At 37.8% G+C, this 21,621-nt stretch overlaps 1 non-coding gene across 1 annotated transcript; it reads left to right on the plus strand.

The window, feature by feature from the left end:
• Positions 1-13,371: 13,371 nt before the first annotated feature.
• On the plus strand, positions 13,372-13,478 carry LOC121228438 (small nucleolar RNA R71). The gene has a single exon (XR_005926014.1). It is a non-coding gene; the product is annotated as a small nucleolar RNA R71 (small nucleolar RNA).
• The last annotated feature ends 8,143 nt before the right edge of the window (positions 13,479-21,621 follow it).

Here is a 21,621-nt window from a genome sequence, read left to right on the forward strand (position 1 = left end):
ATATATGTGCCTTAATGGCACAACGTAGTGTGTAGGGATGGGTGGGTGTTTTTAACCCCACATGGTGTTATGGGCTGGTTGGAGATGGTATGTATCTGAATCTGATTCTGTAATTTGATATTTGAATTCGGATTTGTATCTGTTTCTATCTGTGATTGTAATTTTGTATGTTTGCATGATTAATTCTGCTGGGTTACACATTGAGTTTACGTAAACTCACGTCTATTTGTTTATTCTATCAGGTAATCCACAGTATTAGGTGGACCGATGCTGCAGTGACTCAACGATGACCACATATTCATAAAACTGCTTAAATTTTTTATTTATATTTTATCTATGTTTTGGTAATTGTTTTGAGAGTTGTAATTTTTGGGGACTCTTGGACTGTTAAATTTTTAACTGGTTATTTCTAATTTAATTGCTTTGGTAAAACATTTTATTAAAAACAACAATTTTAGATAGCTATGATTTTCCTAAAAATAGGATTGTGTTTTCAAACATGAACGGTCAAATCGACCTGTTTTCAAAATCTTTCCATGTGACATCACCAAATTTAGCCTTAACGTCTAGGTCGAGTTTGGGTGTTACATTTAGTGGTATCAGAGCCGGGTTACAAAACTCGGATGTGAATTTTGTGTTCGAAAATTTTGTTCTTTTAAGAAAAAGTATTAGATTTAAAATGATTTGAAAAATTGAGAAAGTATGTGGTACATCGAATCTCCAGTGTCTTTCCTATAAGTATTTTTGAAATTGAGATAGTTTATTCTAAAAATACTGTAGGCAGTACCTTCTGAGACTGTACTAAGATAGTTAGAAAACCTAAACTTCTAGAAACACTTCTGAACTTCTGATGGATTATGCATAAAATACTTGTCAATAAAAACTAAAACTGATGCATAAAATTTTTAATGTAGATAAAACTCGAATTAGATAATGAGCGCTCGTGGAATTCGCAGACGTGGTACTCTTGGCCATGGTAGAGGCCGTAGGGGGCTCGAGCTGAGTCTTCCTCTCTAAGAAGTATGCCACATCTAGATATGAGTGAGACACTAGTATCACCTGCTACTGAGACTGGGTCTCAGAGTCGCTCGGCTGGGGACGACGCACTGTCCCAGGCCATGCTGAGGATATTGGAAAGGGTCGTTGGACCCCATTTTGGAGCTGGGGACCGAGGGTCAGTAACTGAATGACTTTGGTCCAATGATGCTGATTTATTTAGGGGTGTCACAAGAGTCGCCCCTAGTGTGGTCGAGTATTGGTCAGAGGCCACCGAGTGAATTATGAACGATCTGGACTGTACTCATGAGCAGAAACTGAAAGGTGCAGTCTCTTTGCTTTGTGGTAAGGCTTATCAGTGGTGGTTGACAGTTGAAGAGGGTACTCAGCCTAATCGTTTGACTTGGGATTTCTTTAAGTCCACCTTTCAGAGTAAGTATGTGGGTGCTAGTTATGTGGATGCTCGTAGATGTGAGTTCATGAAACTCACGTAGGGTGATAAATCTGTGGCCGAGTATGAGGCTGAGTTTTTGAGATTGAGCCAATATGCTCGAGGCATGTTGGCATCTGAGTACGAGAGGTGTGTTCAATTTGAGGTTAAGAGACAGTTTGAGGGTACTGATTACTCCACAGAGGGAGCGAGAGTTTGCTGTTCTGGTAGAGAAGGTAAAGATTACTGAGAATGTTAAGCGCGTGGAGCTCCAGAACAGGGATAGAGAGAGAAGTAATCACAAGAGGGATTTGGAGCCTTCAAGTTCGGTATAGAGGCATAAGAAAAAGGTCAGATTTGATGGTCCTATTAGAGTAGGGGTTCTTGTTGCTCCACCTGGGTTGCAGTCATGCGGTGGTTGTGGTAGGCTCCATCTAGGTGAGTGTTAGAGGAGGATTGGGGCCTGTTCATGGTGCGGATCTTTAGAGCATCGTATTAGAGATTGTCCAGAGTAGAAAGATCAGACGCAAGTTCTGGATTCTATGTAGCCTCAAAGGGCAGTTCAGCAACCACCGAGGGGCCGTAAAGCGGCTAGCGGTGGTAATGGTTTGGGCCGTGGGCAGAGAGCACAGGGCAGAGGTGTTAATCAGACTAAGATAAGGCAGCTTACACTCGTCTATGCTGCTTGACACTAAGAGGACAGAGATGCTCTAGATGTTATCATTGGTACGTTTTTAATTTTTGATGTGCCTTATACTGCTCTTATAGACATAGGCTCTACACACTCCTATGTAGCTAGCACTGTATCTGGAAACTTAAGGGTAATCATTGAGAGCACTTCTAGTGAGATCATAGTACTAAGTCCACCGGGGCAGTCTGTCCAAGTTAGTAAACTCTATTGAGATGTTCAGCTCGAGGTGTAAGGTACTGTTTTTCTGGCAGATCTGATGGAGTTTCCATTTGGGGAGTTCAACTAATTATGGGCATGGATTAGTTGGTTAAGCACTAGGTTAGTTTGGACTACGTGACTAAGAGGGTCATTTTGAGGACTGAAGATGATAAGGAGGTGGTTTTGATTGGGGAGTGTCGAGATTACTTGACTAATGTGATCTCCGCTCTTGTGGCTAAAAAATTGGTTCAAAAAGGATGTGAGGCATGGTTGGCTTACATTAGTGTTTCTGGTTCTAGAGACTCTTCTATTGGGAATACCAAAATTGTAAGGGATTTTTCGGATGTTTTTCCTGAGGAGATATCGAGTTTACCTCCTAGTAGGGAAGTTGAGTTTGGGATTGAGCTTCTTCAGGGTACGGCTCAAGTGTCCATCGCTCCCTACCGTATGGCACCGAAAGAGCTTACTGAGCTTAAGGCTCAACTGCAAGAACTTCTAGACCGTGGTTTCATCTGTCGGAGTGTGTTTCCATGGGGAGCACTAGTTTTGTTTGTTAAGAAGAAGGATGGGATGATAAGGATGTGCATTAATTATCGGCAGATGAATAAGTTGACTGTGAAGAATAAGTATCCGCTTCTGAGGATCGACGACCTATTTGATCTGTTCCGAGGGGCTTCTATGTTCTCTAAGATTGATCTTCGATCTAGGTATCATCAGTTGAGGGTTAAGGAGGTTGATGTTCATAAGACTGCATTTAGGACCCGTTATGGGCATTACGATTTCCTAGTTATGCCTTTTGGACTGATGAATGCTCTGGTCACATTCATGGATCTGATGAACCGAGTGTTTTTGCCCTATCTGGATTAGTTCGTCGTGGTCTTCATCGACGACATTCTGGTTTACTCTAAGACTGAGGATGAGCATGATGAGAATCTTAGAGTTGTGCTTTAGACTCTCCGAGAAAAGCTGCTCTACGCTAAGTTGAGTAAGTGTGAGTTTTGGTTGCGAGAGGTAACCTTCTTGGGGCATGTGGTTTTGCTGAGGGGATTCATGTAGATCCAATGAGGATTGAGGCTGTATTGGATTAGAAACAGCCTAAGAATGTGTTTGAGATCTGCAACTTTCTAGGTTTGGCGAGTTATTATTGTCGGTTTGTCGAGGGATTCTCTCTAATTGCAGCTACCTTGACTAAGCTTCTGCGTAAGGGTTTTCTGTTTGTCTGGACTGATGCGCAACAATCAAGCTTTGAGAACCTCAAGTTTGTTCTGACTCAGGCTCCTATTATGATACAGCTTGAATTTGGTAAGGAGTTTGTGGTTTACAGTGATGCTTCACACATTGGATTGGGTTGCGTTCTGATGTTGGATGGTAAGGCTGTAGCTTATGCATCCCGTCAGCTTAAGACACACGAAAGGAATTATCTGACGCATGATCTCGAGTTGGTTGCAGTAGTCTTTGCGTTGAAAACCTGGAGGCATTATCTGTATGGTGAGAGGTGTATTATTTATACCGATCACAAGAGCTTCAAGTATATGCTCACTAAGATGAAGTTAAACCTTAGGCAGCGGCGATGGATTGAGCTACTTAAAGATTATGACTGCACTATAGGGTATCACCCTAGTAAGGCCAATGTGGTGGTCGATGCTCTAAGCCATAGAGCAATGACTGATCTGAGGGCGATGTTCGCTCGCCTTAGTCTGTTTGATGATGGGTGTTTGTTGGCTGAGTTATAGATTAAACTGACTTGGATTGATCAGATTCGAGATAAATAGTTAATGGATGAGACTCTGGGTGTGCAGTTCCGTCAGGTTGAGAGTGGTACTACTTCTGATTTTGGGTTAAATAATGATGGTGTATTATGTTTTCGAGGACGGGTCTGTGTACCAAATGATTATAATCTGAGACAGTCGATTCTGAGGGAGGTGCATAGTAGCCCTTATGTTATGCATCTCGATGGTAATAAGATGTATCGGGATCTCTGTGAACTGTACTGGCGGCTAGGTTTGAAGCGCGAGGTTATTGATTTTGTGGCTTGATCCTTAACGTGTCAGCAAATTATGACTGAACATCAGTTGCCTTCAGATTTGCTACAACCCGTTAAGATTCCCTTATGGAAATGGGAACATGTGACGATGGACTTCATTAGTGGGTTGCCATTGACACCCACTAAGAAGGATTCTGTTTGGGTCATCGTGGATCGATTGACGAAGTCTGCTCACTTCATTCCGGTTCGAACGAACTACTCTCTACGCTCACTTCATTCCGGTTCGAACGAACTACTCTCTACAGAAGTTAGCGAAGCACTATATCTCCGAGATAGTTAGATTGCATGGGGTTCCTGTGTCGATCATTTCTAATAGAGATCCTCGCTTTACATCTTGGTTTTGGAAGAAGTTGCATGAGGCTCTGGGTTCGAGATTGGACTTCAGTACTGCGTTCCATCCTCAGACCAATGCTTAATCTGAGAGGGTGATTCATATACTGGAGGATATGCTTCAGAGTTGTGTGATTGATTTCTGAGGTAGTTGGGAGGATTATCTGCCGCTAGCTGAGTTTGCCTATAATAATAGTTTCAAGTCTAACATCCACATGGCACCGTACGAGGCTCTGTATGGTTGTAGGTGTCGTACCCTGCTGTATTGGACTAAGTTGGGTGAACATCGGGTTTTGGGTCCTGAGTTGGTTTTTGAGACTGAGGATACGGTTCGACTGATTCGGGATCATCTGAAAGTGGCTTCTAATAGACAGAAGTCTTATGAGGATCTGAAGAGGAGGGATATTGAATATTCTGTGAGGGACTTGTCTTTCTTAAGGTTTCTCCATGGAAGAAAGTTCTGAAATTCGGTCATAAAGGCAAGTTAAGCCCTAGGTTTATTGGGCCGTATAGGATTCTGAATCAAGTGGGACCGGTTGCTTATCAGTTGGAACTACCTCCAGAGTTGGACCATATCCACGATGTTCTCCATGTTTCGATGTTGAGGTAGTATCAGTCTAACCCTTCTCATGTTGTTTCAGTTGAGAAGATCTAGGTTAGGCCAGATTTGACCTTTGAGGAGGAGCTGGTTTAGATTCTAGATCGTGACATCAAGGTTCTGAGGAGGAAGTCCATTCCTTTAGTGAAGGTTTTGTGGCGGAATCATGGCTTTGAGGAGGCCATATAGGAACCGGAGGATTCGATGTGCCAGCAATATCCTCATCTATTTTGATTAGGTACATTTTGAGGTCAAAATTTCTTTTAGAAGGTAGAGTTGTAACGCCCTGATCTTTTTATTTATATTTTTGTAAGTACTTGACAATTGTGTATCAAATTCAGTGGTTAAGTGTCCTGGGTATGTGTGTGAGGTCCTAAGTTCAAGCCTTAGCTTTAGCAATTTTGGTTATTTTTAGATCCAAACCCTACCTTTGTTCTGTGGGCTTATATTTAATTGCCTATAATTTCATATCAAAATGAGCCTACTGGTTCAAGTGGTAAGGGTGTTGGTGGGTTGGAGGTCCTGTGTTCGAATCCCTATGTTAGTATGGGTATTTATTTTGCTCTGTTATCTGGTAGAATTTCGGTAGAGTTGGGTTTTTGAGAAGTCATAAGTTATGGTAAGTTGTGGTAAGTTGTGGTAAGTGGTCTCTGTTGGATTACTTATCAGTTGGCGTGTGGGTTCTTATCAGGGGGTTTTGGTTTTTGTAAGGTTGCGTTGGAGAAGGCAGTGTTGTTGTGGATTTTGTTTCAATAGTTTGATTATGTTTGCGGTGGTTTTAGTGAATGGTAAGTGTGTGAGCATATTGTTTGATTTAGTGTTTTCTTAATGCAATTCGTGGATTAAGGTGTTCAGTATTTTGTTTTTAGGATTTTGAAGGCTTGGGATTGCTTTTGCTGCAAAAATGTATCAGGTGTGTACTTGAAACGCAGAAATACGAGATTAGGCAAAAGCCAAAAAATGAATCTTTCGACGCCATACGGGCGTGTGGTCACTCGTGTGGTAGGCCGTGTGTGAGTACACGGTCGTGTGGTCGACGAAGGCATGGCCGTGTGCAGCACACGGCCGTGTGGGCCACACAGGCAAGGCCAATCTTGGTGTGTGGGCCTGTGTGGCCCACACGGGCATGTCACACGGGCGTGTGGATTTTGGGCCAGGATGTGTGGGCCAAACTGGCAAGGTCAATCTGGGTGTGTGGGCCACGCGGACATTTGGGCCCACATAGGCATGTGGGCCCATTATACTGAAATATTCCGTAGGGTCGCACGGGTCATCCTAACTAACTGTGGGCCTACCATAGGGTCAGTAAAGGCTAACTAAACCCTAAAACTATGTGATCTGTAAGACTGAAATATAGTTATGAGCATGTGTATGTTATAAATATCTGTTATTTGTTTATATAAGCATGTTAAGCATGATCGGTCTGTTAACTCTATATGTATGCCCTATAACTGTTCGGGGTGGGATTGATATGTGAGGAGGAAGTATTCTGTACAAAGTTAATTGCCCATATTCTGGTAGCTTGACTGCTTATTTTTTGATATATGTGCCTTCATGGCACAACTTGGTGTGTAGGGATGGATGGGTGTTTTTAACCCCACATGGTGTGATGGGATGGTCGGAGATGGTGTGTAGAGGATGGGGGTAGGATTTTGTATATCTGAATTTGATTCTATAATCTGATAACTGAATCTGGATCTGTATCTATTTCTGTCTGCGATTGTAATTTTGTACGTTTGCATGCTTAATTCTGATGGGTTACATACTGAATTTATGTGAACTCACATCTACTTGTTTATTCGTCAAGTAATCCACAGTCTTAGGCGAACCGCTGCTGTAGTGACTCAATGATGACTACATATTCATAAAACTGCTTAAATTCTTTTATTTATTGTTTATCTATGTTTTAGTAATTGTTTTGAGAGTTGTAATTTTTGGGGACTCTCTGGACTGTTAAATTTTTAACTAGTTATTTCCGATTTAATTGCTTCAGTAAAACATTTTATTAAAAACAACGGTTTTAGATAGCTATGATTTTCCTAAAAACACGAACGCATTTTCAAACATGAATGGTTAAAGCTTCCGCTGTAATAAGTAATTGGCAAATAAACTGTTAAAATAATATTTTTGTATTAAACACGAAGGAATGTGGGTCTGATGAATGTTTAGTTAATCAAATCTACCTGTTTTCAAGACCTTTCCATGTGACATCACCAAATTCGGCCATAATGTCTAGGCCAGGTTTGGGGTGTTACATTGGCAATTAAGCACAACATATTAAAGACCATTTTTCACATACATACATACATCATCAATATGCCAAAAATAAGCCAACTCTTATAGCTAATAACACAACTAAACACACAACATTTACAAGCCAATTTAAATGGCTAAATTCATTACCAAACCATAACCAAAATGACCATACTTCTTATACATGCCATATACTGAATACATAGATACGAAAGTGATAGACTGATAGTGCGATGAGGTCTCCGACGATTCCCGCTTCCGAGCTAGCTTTGATTTCACTATAAAACAAGGAAAAATAAACAATGTAAGCTATAAAGCTTAGTAAGTTCGTATAGCATTAAACTCAACTTCCCATATATGCAAAATTTAAGTAATTTAAACATAACATAACATATCTCATGATGATTCACAAACCTACCACATTTTCATTCACCAAGTTAGTTATGAATTTCATAAATTTCCTCATTTCAAAGCTTGTACGGTTCATGTACATACTTGTACCATCTCGTACCAAATTCATACTCAACTACATATCTGATATACCCGTTGAACTATTTGGAATACTATCGAATACTCAGGAATCTCGCACCCTAAGTTCCACATACATAGCCAAGGCTATCTTAATCTCGTATCACATATAATACTTACTCTCAAGCTATCAACGGGTCTGCTCACACAAGATGACAGTCATGACGAAGCTACACAGAGCTGCTCACACAAGCTGACGAGAATCCATAACACATGCCGGATAACTCAGCCACTGGTAGGATGTACGGACCAGCACCTAAATCACATAACCCCTAATGACATGTCATTTGTATTCTAATCTATTCCTAAGGTTTAACCGGGATTTCACACTTTTCGATTCATCGTCGAATGTATCCGCAAGGTCGTATTCACAATTTATGCAGTATTAAAACATTAATAATACAATTATAATAATGCTTATTACATACGAACTACCTCGATCGTTAAAATGATTGAATAAATCGACTAGTCCGATACTTTGTTTTTTCCCCGATCTAAATTCGTATTTCGCTTTTCTTGATCTGTATGTAATCAAATTTAACTAATTCAATTATCATTCTATTCAATTTAGCCCAAAATACACATTAAAGCAATTTTTCACTTTTGCCCTTAATATTTCAACATTTTTTCAATTTAGTCCTTATCTCATAAAAATAAAAATTCATGAAATATAACTTATACCCATGCTAGCTGAAATTCAATTAAGTCCTTAGCAACCCATATTTTTCATTTATTTTACAATTTAACCACAAAATTTACACATTTCACAATTTAATCCCTAATTGAAAATTTTGTCAAAAATCATTTTACAAATATTTTTTATCTAATAACAAGCATGCATTTTCTATCATTAAAATACACCAACATTCATCAATGGCAAAACCCTAAACCTTTAACAATTTTGCAAAATAGCCTCTGGGCTAGCTAGACTAAGTTACAACGACTCCGAAAACATAGAAATCATTAAAAACGGGACAAAAATGAACTTACATGCACCAAGGATAGATAGTCGAATGTTGAAGCTCAAAAATGGTGTTTTCTCCTCCCTAACAATTGGCTAGAAGAAGATGAACATGAAACCTTATTTTGTTTTATTATTTTTACTATGTTTATACTTATTTAACCTTAAATTAAACCATTAAAATTAACTTAAACCATGTACATAAATGTCCACTAACATTTACGATGGTATAATTACAACATAAATCCGTTAACTATTTAATTTCATAGCCATTTAGTACCCTTAGCTATTAGAACATTACTTTTGCACTTTATGCGATTTAGTCCTTTTTATCAAATTAAACACTCAAACGATAAAAATTCTTAATGAAACTTTCACAAAATCATATTATCATACTGTAGACATTAAAATAATAATAAAATAATTATTTTGACTTGGATTTGTGGTCCTAAAACCACTTTTTCAATTTGACTAAAAACGGGTTGTTACACCTCAGCTCCTCAATCCCATCAATTAACTGGACAAATGTGAGGCTGTGAGCTTAAAAAACTTAGTGAATGTTAATAAAACGACGAGTAAATTAGCACCCAAATCTTGCTTAAATCAAAACCAATCAAATACAAATTTTCAGTCACAATATCAATCCATAATAGTTCAATGTCATATGCTCAACCATGTATCAAAAATCATAATTAATCATGGCATATAATCATCAATTTAGCATATAAAAATTCATACATTTATATTGGCATATACAATCATGGCTTAATCGGGTGATCATACATCGAATAAACAGATCTCCCTACTCCCAATCAAAATTAGAATTAGTCTCGGATTGAGTGAGCCGAGGCCACATGCTCCCTTATATCACCTCAAATCAGTTCCATTGAGTGGAGACACAAACTCAACACTCCCTTATCTACTCCAAACCAGTTCACCTAAAGCCTGATTGCTTACAAATAACATATCAATTTGGTGAGTACTCAAAAATCCTATGGCAAGCCAACTATATCCAATGGATCCACCATGCTATAATGCCAATATAATCAGTCAATCATAACATAATTTCAGTCAATAATGTGCTTAGCTTAAAGTGCCAAAATGCATATGTGAATCATGTAACATAGTCATTTTAACATCAAATTAAATCTAGCATACCAATTACCTATTATCAATGTTCATTTATCAATTGAAATATCAATATACCATGAACCAAAAACTCCAACATACTTGCTTAGTTCACCATTATAATTAATCAAATCAAACACATAAAATCACTAGATGCTCACTTACCAACACTTAACAAAAATTTCATCACTTAAACATATATCAATAATCTTTCAAAATTAACCAACCAAAACTCAATTAAATATTTGCAATCAATAATTAATCATCCAAATAAGCATAAGTGAGAGTCAATTTACCAAATCGCCCTTTAATAACACTCACCACACAACTAACTCAACCACAACCAAGCGATCAACCAAGCAAATCCAAGCTTTAACTTCGATTAGCTCAATCCTCTTCAAGATTCAGAGATTCAACAAAGATAAAATAGATATTACCACCTTCTAAAAGATATAATAAACACATTTTCATCAACTAGGCTACACGAAATTCTTACTCAAGGTTACCTTACCAGATTTGTATCATCAAGTCAAAAACTCGATTCCTCACAAAATCGATCACTCCAGCCCTCCTAATCACTTCCTGTTAGGATCGACCTGATTTAAGTAACGAACAAGTAAAAATAACAGAATAAATTGAGAAATTTAACACACAAATTTAACGTGGAAAAACTCCTCAAAAGAGGATAAAAAACCATGGGCAAAGATAATTTTACTATAATGGCAAAAGAACGAAGAGTACAAAAGATGGAGATAAAAAACTAAACCCTGAAAACCCGAAAACAAATAACCCTCAAAACCTAAACACAAAATTCTCTAAATGTGTTATGAGTTCTAATATCTAATGGGTGTATTTTTCTAAGGTTGTAAAAGAGCCTATTTATAGGCTAAATTAGCAAGTCAAATAAACTATGATAATAAATGTTAAATATATTATATTAATAAATACTAAATCTTCTAGAAAGAAAATATATTTTTTTAACTTGACTTGCAAGCAATCTTTTAGAATTTGGGTCACACAACTCTAACACTTCCAAACATCAATACTAGACCAAATAAACATATACTAAGCATCAATTTCACATTTAAATCAATTTCACAAAAATTCAGAAAATCAGTTCATGAAGATGATGAAATTCAAATTTCCTTAAATTACCTTACAAAACATGTTTAATCTTGATAAATAAGATTAAAAAACTTCTAATAGATTCATTTTGAGTTGGAACATCCATTGATTTGTGGATTTCCTCTTAAAATTCAAGATCCACCATTAAAGCGCCTTAAGCTTTTGAAGAAGATGCATTGATAAAAAAATCATGTAATTATCACTCGAATCATGTAAATATGCTTTTAATCATCATAAAAATAAGTTTAGAAATAATAATTACCTTTTATTCGTTCTAAATCCTTTGATTGAAAATCTTGATTCAAGAATCTTGAGAAATTTCAAAATATTTCCGGCTACTTTTTTGAATAATTTTGGGTGAAAAGAGAGTATTTTGAGAAGGAAATTTGTTGAATCTATTCTTTGATAATAAATATTTAAAACCATGCAAAGAAAAAAAATTTTATAGCTCTCTAATTTGATGTAAATAGTGTGAGAAATAGGCTAGATTCATTGTGTTTAAAACTGAAACAACCAATTAGAAATTTAAAAACTGGGAAATTTGTCCAATGGTGAAATTTTCAGTCTCACCATTGATTTTCATAGTCAATGCATTTTTCTCTAAATCAATGGTGGATCTAGAAGTGGCCAGGAAAGGCACCACAAAATCTGTTGGAATAATGAAACTACGCACTTTGACTAACACATCTTCTAGTTCACCTTTTGGATGAACTGAAGATCTATAGGCCAACTATAGTGTTATATGCATATTTTTAAGATCCTCGAACCCTAGTTTTTTCAAAGATAGATAAATGTATCAAATTAATACTAGCTCTTAAGTCACATAGAGTTCTATTAAAATAAATGCTCACTATATTTATGGGAATAGTAAAACTTCCTAGGTCTTTTAATTTTTGGGAAACCCGTCTTGAGATAATAGCACTACAGGAAGCGCTTATACTAGCTTGTTCACCTACTTTAGTTTTCCTATGCTTAGATATAATTTCTTTTAAAAACTTGGTGTACTTAGGAACTTTTTCTATTAACTTGATTAAGGGCATGTTAACATTTAATGTTTTGAACAAGTTCAGGAAGCTTACGAATTCATCCTCACCTCGTTTTTGTTTTCCCTCTAGTTTTGAAGGGAATGGGATTTTTCACCAGCAAAATCTTTAGTTATTTCTTTCTATGTCTCTGCTACCGGTGTGGTTACCTCTTTTGGTTCTAGCTCATCTCCCATATCTAGGGATTCCTCTTGAGGATCGTCATTATTCTCCATAATGTCTCTAGAGTAATGGTTTCTGAGCTACTCAGTACTTTGCCTGATCAGAGCGCAATCGCTTTCACGTACTCCTTACCTTCCCTCCGTGGATTATCTTCTGTATTACTAGGAATACCTGTGTCAATTTTCCTTTTGATGTTACCCATCATTCTCATTAATATGTTCACTTGATCCTGGAGTTTAGTCAATTTTCTTGTTGAAATGGTGCACTCAAACTGCACCTGCTTGACATTCGTTCTCATTAACTACATTTCTCCCTCGATTTTATCCAGATGTTGACTACATATATTATGGTCGCTTGGATTGACCCTATCCTGAGGTTTTTGCAAATAGGTTGATAATTAGTAGTTTTAGCTTGATTTAAGTTGTTACCTCCTTGATTTCCTCCCCATCTCAAGTTTGAGTGATCCCTCCAGCCAGGGTTATATGTATTCGAATAAGGGTTTCCACCCTGTAGTTTACATCCTTAGTGGGATTATTGATATAATAGAAGAGTGGTTTGTCTCCTCTATGCATAGACAATGTGGAAGTAGACTCGATACGGTTAAGTAGACTCGATACAGTTAAGTAGACTCGATACAGTTAAGTCTATCCACTATCTGCTGATACTTGTCATCCTCTTGGATGGTTTTAACCATAGCGAGTTTCTAGCTATATGTGAATCATTCAATCAGCCATTGGCAGGAGTTCAATGCCATGTTTTCAATAATTTTGTACGAATCCTTATACGTCTTGTTCATCAAGGCTCCTCCTGCTACTCTGTCTAATTCAAATCATGCGTTCGCATCCAACCCGTTATAAAATACCTATAGTCGAATCCACTCAGAAAATCTGTGGTACGAGCATTTTTGAATCAATATTTTGAAATGTTCCCACGCCTCATAGAAGCTTTCTCCCTACATCTGTCCAAATATAGCAATCTCTTTTCTTAGTTGAATTGCTTTGCTAATCGGGAAGAACTTCTGTAAGAACTTTCTAGCGAGTTTATCCCATATTGTGATAGATTCTGGTGCCTACGAGTCTAACCAAGAAAAGGTGTTATCAATCAAGGAGAAAGGGACTAGCTAAAGATGAATAGTGTCATCAGTGACCCCATTATACTTAAAAGTATCACAAAGTTGGAGAAATCGTTTTAAATGCTTATTAGGGCATTTGTCATCGTGCCCTTAAACTGTAGATTATTCTGAATCATTTGAATCATCATCAGTTTGATCTCAAAATTATTAGCTTTAATTACTGGCCTTGCTATACTTTCCTGAACCATGTCCAAGCTTGGTAAGGCATAATCCCTAAGGATTCTCTCATTCTGAGCCATATGTACGTTTATGGGTAGCTGCGGTGCTGGTGGGATCCTAGGGCGTTATTGTCAGCATCACTGAATAGTGGATTCTCATGTGGTACGTTACTTGCAGCAAGTGTTAGTGGATCTTGCATCTGTTGTTGCTGCTACTATTATTGTTGGCGATTTCTTCGAATTGATCTCTCTGGATCTGTAGATGCTAAATAGGTGTGTCCCTACTACGAGTCATACATTAAACCTAGAAAGAGAAAATTAGTAACAATAAAATAAAACAAAATCGTATCTATAACTTAAAATTTTCCTAATTATTAATTTACGTGCAAAAATTAAAATTCAACTAGTGATGTTGCCTCCCCGGCAATGACACCAACAACTTGACCGCCTCCGAACATACCAACATCCAGAGTGTGAATACTACAATAAAATATAGAAATACAAGGCGGTATCGACAAGTATACAGGTCGATTTGTAATATAGTTTTACAACTAAGTAGGTGAGTACTCCGAGGATCGCACCCAAGAGAGGCGAGTGTTAGATCAATTCTAAACTAAACATTAAAAGATCTAATTAGTACTTTAAATCAATTATAATATGAGAATAGAATAAAAGGGTTTTTAGGCTTTTTATAATGATAAAATAATATAACATAAAAGAAATAAAATTTAAGAGATAGAATAGTAAAGTGAATCAAATCTTGATTTTGGGTGATTAGCTCACTTCGGTAATCCCAACCAACTTTTGTTTCAGGTTCTTCATCAATCAACTAGTCGCTACCCTAGTAGGATCTTCTGATCTTCCACTAACATAACGAGTCAGCAAGGACTACTTATCTTCCGACCTCACAGTCCAAACTGGTTTAGGATGAAGGTGTTCATGGATAGGAAATATTAATTTTGGGTTAATTCCCACCTTGATGACTTTCGGGGGCTGTCAAGCCTAGGGTTTGTTTCATGTTCTTCCTTTCCCAAATAGTTGATCCATTGAGTAACCCTACAAGACAGTTAATAAATCATACCTCCACTCGCTAATCCCTCATAGGAGGATTAATTGCTCATGGCTTTCACAAACAATATGGAATTGGTGTAAAGAGAGAACATGATAAATGGATTAAAGTGTAGAGTTTAAGAAAACACCTGATTTGTATTAAAGATGAAAATAAATCCATAGAGTTTGACGATCTCCACAAATCAAATCTCTTATAAACAAAAAACAACTGAAAATAAATTCTAAAAACCTAAGAAAAGAAGAAAACTAAACTAAATTTAAAAGAGAGAATCTAGGCTAATTGCATAACATCCATAACATGTGCCAAATGAGCCTATTTATAGATTCTAAGTGGTTGTTGTCCTTAACCCTAGGTCGGCTGATGTTCTCGAGCTTTAAGTTTGATTGTGCAGACCAAAATGCCCCTGTTTCATATTTAATTTCTATTCCAGAGTCGATGTCGCGACACACAGGGACCTGTGTCCTGACATAGCAGTCAGTGTACTCTTCTTAGGATATTTTCAGAGGTATTTCACGACACTCTTAGGCTGAGTCGTGACTGTGAATGCAGTCTTGAGGTTTTCTATAATGCTCCCTATATTGTGACATTGGTGATCCCGTGTTGTGATGTAGCGACTAATATCAATTTAATATGCCTTTTAAAAGTCTTTTCCACACTCACAAAGTGCGTTAGCTCACCCTTAGGCCTCATTTGGCCCCTAAGGTCAATAAAAGACTTAATTTTCCACTAACTTATTAAAACTTAAGAAAACATAATTCAAATCTAATGAAAATGCTTGTTTTCAAGCTCTTAAAGTGCAATAATTAGTTTAATTTGCTACACTGAATTACGGCAGATCAATGTCTATCTCACATAGTTCCATCATCTCGATGGAACAAATGTTTTTGTTATATGAAATTATGATAGAGAGGTCAATTAGTGTTGGGAAAATTATTCTAAAAAAATCCAAGATTGTGCAAAGAAAAGGACAGGAAGTGATTGTTCTCCATCATTGATTACTTCACTTTGTTTGAGGGCCCAAGTTAAATCAAAAGCAAACCTGAAGGGTCGTTATGTTCAAGGTTGCATAAGAAGACATGGTCTTGAAAGGTTAGTGGAGAATGTTAAACAATTGGACCAGATCAAGTCGTATGAACCAAACAAACCAGAATCCGACGATTCCTCAATTAAATATGAACCAGAAGCTGACTCAGTAAATGAAATAGAAGAAGCAGAGTCTGAAAGCAAACCAAACAACCCTAAACTGAGAGTGTGACCAAATATTTTTGAACTAGTTGAGCCAAGTGTTAATCCTAAGTTGACCATTCCAATGCCCACTTCTTCAGACACTATGAAGAAATCAGAACTTTAAACTATGATGGATATGTGGAAATTTATGTATAGCCAACAACGGGCTTATTGGAAATATGAAAAAATTAGAAATAATTTTATAAGAAATACTTTTAAAAATATCTCTAACAGTTTCGTTACTAAGTTCCCAGATCATATCTTCGAGTAATGGATAGAAGAGGACGTGAATACAAACAAGAACGAAAGGGCAAAGGAACAAGACAAAGGGGGTGATTTAGATTAATAAAAGAGGGAATTTCTTTTTCTTAGTGGTACTCTTAAAGATGTTTTTTTTTAATAAAAAACGACCATAAGGGTCAACTCAATTTATTAAGTAACATCGAAAATTATAGCATCATGGATTTTCGATGGATAATCCATTTCGAAAAAACACGTTTTGACCTCACTATACATTTTTTTACAAATTAAAAGGGCTACAAAATTGCAAGATCGTTTGGTCCAAATTAACTTGGCAGATTTGAATCTACTAAATGCTGCTGTGCAGGCCTTTATTCGCGCGTCTATTACAGTGACATCAACGGCTAAATTCCTTAGCCTATTGACCAGCCCCACGTGATCCGTCTCAAAAATAATATGCTCTTTTATATTCAATTTACATGCAGCTTTGATGCTTTCTTAAAATGCCACGTACTCAGTCTCTTCCACAGACAGCCTTGACTCTATAAAGCCCCCACCAGCGCCTAAGACAAAGCCTTCGTCAGCTCTAATAATCATTCCATACCTGATTCTGTTTTCACCCATTGTAGCGTCAAAGTTAATTTTTATGAAGCCCTTCGAAAGTTTTTCCCACTTTTGGCCTGTGTTATTTTATGAGAGCAAAGGCTCATTTATAAAGTTGCATATCCGGAACTCCTTATTCAAGGTGCTGGCTCTTTCCCAAATTATCTTCACCTCCTCTTCTTTTCCCCTGAAGATGAAATTGTTTATATTGTTCCAACAGTTCCATAAAATCACCATGAGATCATCCACCTAAAGAGAGAACTGCACGAGATGTTGGGCATTCTTTTAACGCGTGTAATAGAGTCTCGGTTTCAACTCCAGTACTCCACACCTTAGGCATCTCTTTTCAAAGCCGTGTCTAATAGAAGCAATCTTTTCGTACGTCGGGAGGATCTTATGCCCCACACGCCAAGTAAAGACACGAATCTTTGGTAATGTATCAAGCTTCCATAGAGCTTTCCAAAAATATCTGTGCGGGCCATACCCCATTTCTTTCAACAGCAACCATGAGTAAGCATACTTTGAGGTAAAGCATCCATGAGGGTTGTGGAACCAAATAACTTTATCATCTTGGCCCTCGTCCCCTATTGGTATGTTGCAAATCTTATCACCCCAATCAGGCCCATACACATTTTTAACTTTCTGAACATTCCAACTTCCTTATCCTCAAGCCACAGCTCTTTCACGCTCATCACATTTTGGTTGAAACTTTCTCTTCTAATTGTTTCCCCATTTAGACCTTCTATTCCCCAGTTGTCAGCCAGGATATTTATCATTTCTCCATTCCCCACCTGCCACCCAAATCCGTCTTTAAGAACTTCCGCCGCTGCCACAATAATCGACCAAGTAAAGGAAGCTTTGTCCACTTTTTTGGCTTTAAAAATATTACCCTCAGGGAAATATTTCGAAGACAGTACTTTAAAGCACAGAGAATCTTTGTTGTTTATAAGCCTCCATACCTGACACCCTAATAGAGCCAAATTGAAAAGTCGAACATCTCTAATTCCAAGGCCTCCCATGCCCTTCGGTTTGCACAGAACCTTCCAAGGGAACATACTCCAAAATCTACCTTTTTTTTTCCTGCCCACCACGTTTTACTTAGCTTAGCTTGGATATCCTCGATCACTCCCTTAGGAACTAAGAAAATCGACAGCGCATACTTTGGTATAGATTGGAGAACCACTTTGATGAAGACTTCTTTACCGCCAAAGGAGAGTAACCTCTTGGTCCTGCTATTGATCCTGCAAGACAATCTATTATTAGTCTCTTTGAAGGCTGTTGTTTGCTTCTTACCAATTGGAATGGGATAATTGTTCAGGTTTTCCACCGCCGTCATGCCTAGAAGATTAATGAATTCTTTGAGCTCTAGAAGTGTTAGGACTAAATAACACCATTGAATTCTTGAAATTAATCTCTTGTCTTGAAATGTTAGAAAAAAAATTAACCAACATTTCAACATCACTCTTTTTATTTCTCATAAAGAGAAGCGCATCGTCAGCAAAGAATAAGTGATTTATCCTAGGACCATTTCTACTGGCTCGGATTCCTCTTAGGAAATTATTATCTTGAGCTTGGATGAGCATTCTCGAAAATGCTTCCATGCAGAATAAAAATAATTAAGAGGAGAGGGGATCCCCTTGATAGAGACCCCTATCGGGGATGATAATATCCGATAAAATATTATTGCATTTAACTGTATATTTAACCGAACGAACGCAACTCATAATTTTGACAATCCACTTCTCATCAAATCCCATCTTCTTCATAATTGTTTCAATAAAGTCCCACGATCGTATGCTTTACTCATATCGAGTTGACAACGAACCCTTTGTTAGGTCTGTTTTTAGAGCTTTGAAGATAATGAATAAGCTCATGCACAATTAGAATATTATCATGTATCATCCTCCCCGGCACAAAGGCACTTTGATTTTGACTAATACAGCTAGGAAGAACCACTTTGAGGCGATTGGCAAAAGTCTTCAAGATGATCTTGTAGATAAACCTACATAAACTTATAGGACTGAAATTAGTCAGCTCACATGGGTCTTTAGTTTTAGGAATTAAAATGATCATAGTTTCATTAAGGGTAGAAATATTTTTGTTCCCGTTAAGAACATCCAAGCAGAATCTAATAGTGTCACTTCCCACAATGTCCCAGTGATGTTTGAAAAAATTTCCCAAGAGTCCGTCAATGCCAGGAGCTTTATTTGGGTGCATCTGCTTAATGGCCTGGCGGACCTCATCCTCTGTATAATTCCTAGTAAGCCACTCGTTTGTCTCTCTGGTCACACACTCCCAAATATATCCCATCTCATGTATATTAACCCTTTGGCCGTTTGACTGAAACAGTCTGCAAAAATAGTTTTTAGCCACTTGGCTAATGTCCTTGCTATTTGCTACCCAGTTTCCTTCCATATCTTTAAGCTTCTCTATAATATTTTTCTTCAACTGCCCAGTAGCTTTAGGATGGAAATACTGAGTGTTCCGATCCCCCTCCCTTAGCCATTTTGATCGAGACCTTTGAGTCCAATAGCTTTCTTCCCTAGCATAAAGAAAATCAAGCCTTTTACGAGTTTCCTTCAAAGTCTTCACACTGTCCCCTTTACTGGTAGAGTCAACAATCAAATCTTTTTTTCTCCGGTCTTCGCATTTTACTCTTCAATTTTTCATATTTTTTACGCTGCCAAGGACCAATAACCGACCTAACCCTATCCAACTTATCCCCATATTCTGTATCAACCCTGTTCCACGCATTACATATAATATTCTTTGCTTCCTTATCACTCGCCCAGCACAAACCAAATTTGAAACACATTCTAGGGTCATTAGAGAAATCTTTTGGTTTACGGCCCCATAAGTCTAGGAGAATCGCATAATGATCGGACTGGGTTTGCCTCACCACTTTTGTAGCAATAAATGGGAAATTTTCAACCACTGAAACCGAACTCAGGAATCTATCAATCCTTTCCTTTATCAACCCATTCCCACTCCTGTTATTGACCCAAGTAAACCATCCACTGTCAAATTTGATATCCACCAGAGCCAATTCATCCATAACCTCTTTAAAATCATTCATATGTGCCCTCACCCCCCTACGTCCGCCTTCTTTCTCAGCGTCATTTAAAATTGCGTTAAAATCTCCCCCAACCACCCAATCCTCCCTTACCAAGTCCCCGAGCCTACGCAAAATGTCCCATGAGCTACTTGGAAGATTCGGGTTTGCATGCCCATAAAATCCCGTAACACGCATCTTTCTGTTGTTCTCTAGATTAACCATGGAGTCTATGTGGTGCTTTGAATAGCTTTGAATTGAGACATTTGTCCCATCCCTCCACATCAGCGCAAGCCCCCCACTCCGGCCCTCTGAGTTTACAACTAATCCATTCTGCAGCCTACATATATTTTGAACCCTCCGAAATTCATTATCAGACATTTTCGTTTCACTAAGAAAATTGAGGTCGGGGTTATTCGCAACGATAAGTTGTTTTAGCTCCCTTAGTTTCGCGGGGTTCCCCAATCCGCGGCAATTCCAGCACAAGAACTTCATTATTTGAGATCGACTCCCAAGCTTCTTCCCTTGACTTACTCAACCACGCCAGCAAACTGAAGAAAACTATTGCCTTTGCCTCTTCAACCAACCGCTTCAAGAAGCACGACTATAAAGTGGCAACAGAAACACGACGCAAACCACCGGATCGAAGGCAAAACCCAGCCAGACAGTCTGCGAGGAAAACACCACAACGAACGAGAAGCGAAACCCCAAGAAAAGAACCAGAAAACGAACCAAAAATCTCACCTTATCATTTTACGAACAGTACCCACCATAAAAAACCCTATCCCCAAGCATCGAAAAGAAGAGAACGGGCAAGAAAACAAAAACAAAGCAGTTTTACAGTTCTAATAAAACCAGGCATCCACAACAAGAATCTTGAAAATAAAAGAAAGACACCTATAAGATAGAAATAAAAAAAAGACTCGAGATATGCAAGCAACCTTAACCCAAAAACACAAAAAGAAACCCTGAACAGATCACGTAGAAAAGTCAAAGAACGAGAGATCTGCCATTAATGGCATGCATGCAAAAAGAATTAAAATCCATGCAGGAGACGTACAGCACCCATGCAACCAATCGAACAAAAGAAAGAGAAAAGATAAAAAAAGATCATACACCAATCGAACACGGTAATATCGACGAATAAACCCAACAGAGCAAATTCTCAATTTGCTTCAGGAGGAGTTTGACGAGCCAGGAAAAAAGATCATAATAAAACGACAAAAACATAGTAATATCAATGAATAAACCCAACAGAGCAAATTCTGAATTTGCTTCAGGAGGAGTTTGACGAGCCAGGAATAAATCGCTCGTACATCCTCGACGAGCCCGCCACCGCAAGAACACGTACCAACACGTAATTGCACCCTCGGGTAGCACGCCACCGCTTCAAATCCAGCCCCACCGCAAACTGGGGCAACACTCAACACCTCAAAACTGCCATAAAATTCAAAGAATAATAGGCAGACACAATCGCAAAACAAGAAAAGAATTCGCTTGAATCTTGGAGAATTTTCAACGCACTGTGCTACTGGTACTCTTAAGATATTTAATTATTTATTTTAAGAATATTTTATTTTATACATAATAAAGTTGAATAATATGCAATTCATGAATAAACTAAGTCAATATCTTCCACTTATTTTGTTC

This window comes from Gossypium hirsutum, chromosome A04 (genome assembly GCF_007990345.1).
Source record: "Gossypium hirsutum isolate 1008001.06 chromosome A04, Gossypium_hirsutum_v2.1, whole genome shotgun sequence".
NCBI classification, from domain to species: domain Eukaryota; kingdom Viridiplantae; phylum Streptophyta; class Magnoliopsida; order Malvales; family Malvaceae; genus Gossypium; species Gossypium hirsutum.